Here is a 6,447-nt window from a genome sequence, read left to right as displayed (position 1 = left end):
GCACCAAACAACATCGCACCCTGGGAAAAATCAGAAACTATGTTCAATTTGATCGTGGTAATAGCAGTCATTTGTGGAATAATATTTGCGTATTCTGTTTACAAGAAGATGCACAAGCGACTTACAAAGAAGATACAGCGGCAAGCTACGGAAATAGTTTTGAAGTCACGTCGCGCCTCGGTTTAAAGGGACATAAAAAGTAAAACAGAACTTGAAAACCCAGTTCAAAAGTGGCAATTAGTGTGTGCAGTGACTCGCAGTATACTTAAGTAAGTGGCAATTTTTCCTTTCTCTCTAATCTATTTTTATTTAATCACGTTTATCCTTTATGTAGAAATATAATTAACATATTAATTAAACTTATGTTTAAAAAAAATATATATATGTCGGAGCAAGGTGTAGAATGTGAATCTATTTTCAAGCTGTGGGCGTTGCGTTGGGTAATCGAGCAAAGAAACACCTCAAACTCAATCATTTCTTTATTTACCACCGGTTCGGAAAGCAGTATCTACAGAGAAGAACCGGCAAGAAACTCCATAGTTGCTCTTTTTAATCATGTCAGTTTTACCATACAATACAATCACTTTAATAACCGTTACGTTACACATTTAAATTAAACACTAGCAAAGAAAAGGTTAACAGTTCCTAGTAGTGGAAGATCCGAACTCTTCGATGTTCGAATGTGAAGTGCCGTCCCGAGGGCGAGCCTTCACCGGCTCGACCCGGTACAAGCATGAAGTAAGCCGCCAACTTCACTGTGCTGCCACCTCACGGAACTCGTGCTTCGAGTCGTTTTACATCCGCGCTATTGACCGTCTCCGACACGGCCATCCTGCGCTGAACACGTCCTCGTGTATGTGTGTGCTGTAACAAAGAAAACATCTCGCACAGTACATGCTCTTCGGCCAATCCTGACAAATTTTTACAATTAAACTCTGATATCTAATTTTTAGGCTTTTAAACCACAAAACTAAAAAAAACTAAACCCTTAAGATCACTTAGTTGTCCGTAAGTCTATCAGTCTATCTATCAAGACCTTTGAAATTCATATCGCATACCATCGTCCCGTTAAGCTTTGAAAAGTTATAACAGTCGATCAAAAGATAGCAGTTTTCGACATTCGCAGGGGACACAAGGAATCAATACCTTCAGGATATTTCTTGTGAACACAGAATCATGAAATTTGTACAAGAAACGTCCTATAGCAAAGAATCCTATAGAAATTTGAATATCCTAAAATAATTTCCAACTTCAACCCTTTGAAATTAACCATTTTGATTAAAATAATGAAACATTGAATCCTGATTATTTAGATTAAATTTATGAACTACTAACTACTAAAAGAAAATAGCGCTTAAGCAACCAAATACCACTTTCACTGCTATTGTCATCAGCAGATCATTATTAAAGTATCACAAAAAACTAGAGCATGAATCTTATCCGAGGCCTGTGGCTTTTCACTAAGCCCATCATCTCACACGCATTCCACCGAATGCCAACTCTGGCTTTTCACTAAGCCCATCATCACACACGCATTCCACCGAATGCCAACTCTGGCTTTTCACTAAGCCCAACAACACACACGCATTCCTCCGAATGCAAACTCTGGCTTTTCACTAAGCCCCACAACAAACCTCATGTTTGTTCCACACGCATTCCTCCGAATGCCGAGTCCCACGGACTCCCATATTCCAATGGTCTCTACAAGACCCAACCTCCGCCAGCGTCACTCGCCCACCGCGTATCCACGGTTTACTACAAGCAGCTATCTGTACTCCTAATAGCAGACGCCGATTTCAAACGGACTACGGTAATACCGCGTATCCACGGTTTACTATAAGCAGCCATAACTCCTAATAGCAGACACCGATTTCAACGGACTACGGCTACGAAATGACTACTGGCACACTCTGACCAACCGAACTAAGATTCATCGCTATCACTCAACTCAAACTCAAATTTCAAACATTAATCAACTTCAAGTGGTACTTGGCCCCCAGGCATCCTCAATATATTAACAAGGTGAAGTTACCCGAACATAGTATAAACAAAATCTGTCTTTTCAAAGTGATTATTGGTGTTTACAGGATTCAATAGCTCAACAGTAAAAAAAGTGAAACCTGAACTGAATATCACTCATCCAACAGAATCAATATTCTAATCGTTTTTCGTTTTAATAAACTCAAGTTATCTCCTATACAGCCATACTGACAATCATGTGTCCCCGTACGCCATTTCTCACACTACATTACTACGGTAATTCATCTCGGGATACCAAAATAACTACCATCCTGCCTCAGCCCACACTGACCTTACAGGGTAACCATACTGCCCCGGTCCTCCTGACCGGTCAGAACACACATCTACTATCCTGGACCTCATGCCAGATAGAACACCACAATCCTTCGATGAACTACATTACCATCACAATATTATTTCACGCAACACACATTTACTTCACAACGTACGAGACAACACAACTATCAGTATGCTACAACTCTACTCAACTAGAACTCTACTGAACTATACCTCCCAAATCTATCATTGTGCTAGCCTGTGCAGCTTGCTCAAATGTTAACATCAGTTTTATTTTGTTGTTATGATCATTGACAAACAAATGTGACAACAGCACAAAAATAACATCTTAAAAAGTTTAAAACGAATAATTCGTAACTGAACCGCAGAAAACACTCAAATAGTGGTGAAAGCTTATTCTCAACTGAATATTTACCAACTTGAATTTAAAGTAATCATGTGATAACATAATATCTGCCTACAAAAAAAAATCGCGAGAAACCCTTCAAAACTTTTTTTTATCGGCAAATTTGCATATGGCTAAATTCCTTAACGTTATGTTTACTTTTGAAAACTCAACTTAAAACAATAAGTGTAGGCTTAAACTCATCTGTGAATCTAATATCGAACGGCAAAAGGGCTGAGCTAAATTTTAGTTTCAACGTAATAAGAATGAACTACTCAACAACTACTGTACAACTACCTAATTGATGTATTCAGTTGATGTCAAACTGCAGCTAGTCACAAAAACTATTATCAAGAAATTACATTAAATGCACACAATGTAAATCGATTAGGTACTATCGAATACTCCACGTTTAGGACTTATTTGAAGCTAAAAAAACAAAAAATATGTGCGTGTACTACGCGTACGTGTACACACGTAAGAAATGAAACTTCTTTATGACCTTATTTTTCAAAAAATAATTTACTATATGCAACTTTACAGAAATATGTCGAATCACGCGTGATAGGGATAAGAAAAAAAATGGTGCGTAACCATCACATATATCTCCGATGTGCGTAACGGAAAAATGTCACGCGTAACGAAAGAATGTTACACTAAATTTTTCTTTTTCAACCCCGATAAAGAAGTTTCACTTCAAAAACCTTCAGAAAACCTGGATGGGTTTTTCTTTTCTCTATGCAATTAAACAGACATTATCTGACGATAGTATGTAAACTGTAAAGGCGCTATTAACCTTAAGATTATTTTCAACAGTCTTAATATCTTAACATTGAACGGACCCAAACGTCGATGAGATAGTTAAAATAATTTTAAAGCAATCAAGTTACGTACTCAAACTAAATCTAGACCCGTATTCCAATCATAACATTTATCTTAGGCCAGCTGTTTATTTGAACACGCTAATTATCTGCGACATTGTATTATGAACTGCCTAAATAAGGACCTAATAAATTCTCCAAGTAAAAATTCAAAACTAAATGTCTCGATTTACCTTTTATTCGATCAAAGTAAATCTGTAACATTTCATAAAACTGCATATTGTAAAAACTGCATACTGTGAATTGTTCACAACTTTATTTTAAGAAATTACCTCAAATATCACCTTAAATAAAACCTACGAAAAGTTTTTTTTTTAAACCTCTAATGCACTAGTTAAGGCATTACTTTTCGTTTTTAATCGAATAGCAATAAGGCTGTCTTTGTGTAGCAATTAATTGCTATTTGTCAAGGGTTATAGCCTAATAAAAACTAACGCAAGTAGTTTAAGAAATTAATGCGGGTAGTCAAGAAACTAACGCGGGTAGTTAAGAAACTAATTTGAAAGTAATTCGCATACTGTTTTTGTTCTGATACACGGACAAGTGAATGTTTATTGTTTACGTTCGATTGAAGGATCTGGATGCAGTGTACCAATTAATGTGCTTTCTTTGTTAGTGTTAGCTCACAAAATAACAAACATTAAAGCAATTCGTTACTTAATTTATCTTGATGGCCGTGCTTACGCCACAAAGTATTTTTTTAAAATTACGTGAATTACCTACTAAAGTGAACCCGTCCCTGAATAAGTGAAATAGGTACTGTTAATTTATCACTGCGTAACTAAGATGGGCTGAATGTAATGGAATAAGTTTTAACTAACTACAAAACCGTAAAGCAATATCGCACGACCTAATAATAACAACACTGCGTAAATAAGTTGAGTTAAATGTAATGCAATAAGATTAAACTATACACTGGTCTTGTAGGTTACAACTTTTAACAAAATCTGTAATCATTACATTCGGTACAGCCTGTAAATTAGCGCTGTTTTTGTGCAGCATTTTGCCGAGGCTGTGACCTCAATTAATTTTAAAATAAATTTTGTAATTAACAATTTTGGCAATAAATTTCTTTTTCTTTCAAATAAGTTACTACATTTTGAATCTTTATCTAACTGTACCTACACTCAAAGTGAAATGTTATCTACTGACCGATTTGGTATGAGATTGAAGGACGACACGTCGACACGTCGCTCTGGTTCTGGTGATCTCAGGCCCGACGTGTTGATGGTAGTGATGGTAGCGCGACGCCCGGCGTGGTATTGCGGTGCCTGGCGTGGATGTGCAACGCCTGGCGTGGTGTCGCGGAGCCCAGCTTGGTGCCGCGGCGCTCAGTATGGATACATAATGTAATAAAATACAGGATGCGTAATGCACCACATGGCGCCACGCATGATGCTCGACGCCGGACGCTCGACGCGATGGCACGGTGCATGACATGATGACACGTCACACGGCGCTGCTCGCGATGATACGGCTTCCGACGCGGTGATTCGAGCGGCAGTGACATCCGCGCAGCGCGAGGCGAAGTTGCCACCCTGCCCGCACATAACGAGCTCTCCCTTTGTCACCGGCTGCTCAGTGACACGTATGCTCGTAGATCTGTAGGATGCTTCTTCCCGTTGAAACTGGATCGAAGTGCCACGTGGTTGCGGCGCTTTGACTTTTAATCAGGTTATCGTTATCGAGGTTATCGCCACGTGTTTTCTCATTTGCTCGATTTGATCCCAATTCTGATGTCGGAGCAAGGTGTAGAATGTGAATCTATTTTCAAGCTGTGGGCGTTGCGTTGGGTAATCGAGCAAAGAAACACCTCAAACTCAATCATTTCTTTATTTACCACCGGTTCGGAAAGCAGTATCTACAGAGAAGAACCGGCAAGAAACTCCATAGTTGCTCTTTTTAATCATGTCAGTTTTACCATACAATACAATCACTTTAATAACCGTTACGTTACACATTTAAATTAAACACTAGCAAAGAAAAGGTTAACAGTTCCTAGTAGTGGAAGATCCGAACTCTTCGATGTTCGAATGTGAAGTGCCGTCCCGAGGGCGAGCCTTCACCGGCTCGACCCGGTACAAGCATGAAGTAAGCCGCCAACTTCACTGTGCTGCCACCTCACGGAACTCGTGCTTCGAGTCGTTTTACATCCGCGCTATTGACCGTCTCCGACATATATATAAATATATAAACATAAATGTCTAATATAATATTACAAAAATATTTAAATGATTTGCTAGAAATTAAGCAATATTTAGTTAAGTTTGGAATTAAACGTCTTAAAAGTGAAACAGCATTCGAAAAATACGAAGTAGCTAAACAAGTATATAAGGAGTATAAAAACTATATACAAGTGGTAGAAATTAAAGTAGAAGAATTAAGTGTAACATTAGAAATAGATAGTCTTTTTGATAAAATCAAAAATCTTATGACAATCATGTCGACAAAACCAGAATTTGAGTTAAAAACGGCAGTTTCTCTGTTGCCCGTAATGGACGACACAGAAAATGTCACTCTGCAGTTAATAGATGCTATTGAATTATATGTGACAATGATTTCAAAAGAAAGTATTACAAATCTTATTCAATTTGTTTGCAAGACACGGTTGTCACGAAACGCGAAATTAAGATTAAAAGATACCTATAGTAGCGTAGAAGAAATGGTTAGTGACATGAAAAAGCACCTCCTAACTACTAAGTCAGAAATCGCCTTGCAGAAAAAATTATTAAATTGTTATCAAGGAAATCGGTCGATAGATAAATTTGGAACAGAGCTCGAGCAACTGTTTGTTAACCTTACCATCTCACAATCAAAAGGAAATTCAGACACGTTCAGTATTCTGAAATCCATAAATGAAAAACA

General features: G+C 37.9%; 1 long non-coding RNA gene across 1 annotated transcript; it reads right to left on the bottom strand.

Annotated features, from left to right (window-relative positions):
• Window positions 1-466: 466 nt before the first annotated feature.
• Window positions 467-5,768, bottom strand: LOC149474961 (uncharacterized). The gene is made up of 2 exons (XR_016318181.1): window positions 1,271-5,768; window positions 467-933 (listed from the first exon to the last, which is right to left on the bottom strand). It is a non-coding gene; the product is annotated as an uncharacterized LOC149474961 (long non-coding RNA).
• Window positions 5,769-6,447: the final 679 nt, after the last annotated feature.

The sequence above is a fragment of the Colias philodice genome, chromosome 32, assembly GCF_061535455.1.
Source record: "Colias philodice isolate Cphi_HAF_F1 chromosome 32, ilColPhil1 Martin Lab GWU primary, whole genome shotgun sequence".
Lineage (NCBI taxonomy): Eukaryota > Metazoa > Arthropoda > Insecta > Lepidoptera > Pieridae > Colias > Colias philodice.
This window is presented reverse-complemented; position numbering and strand designations above follow the sequence as displayed.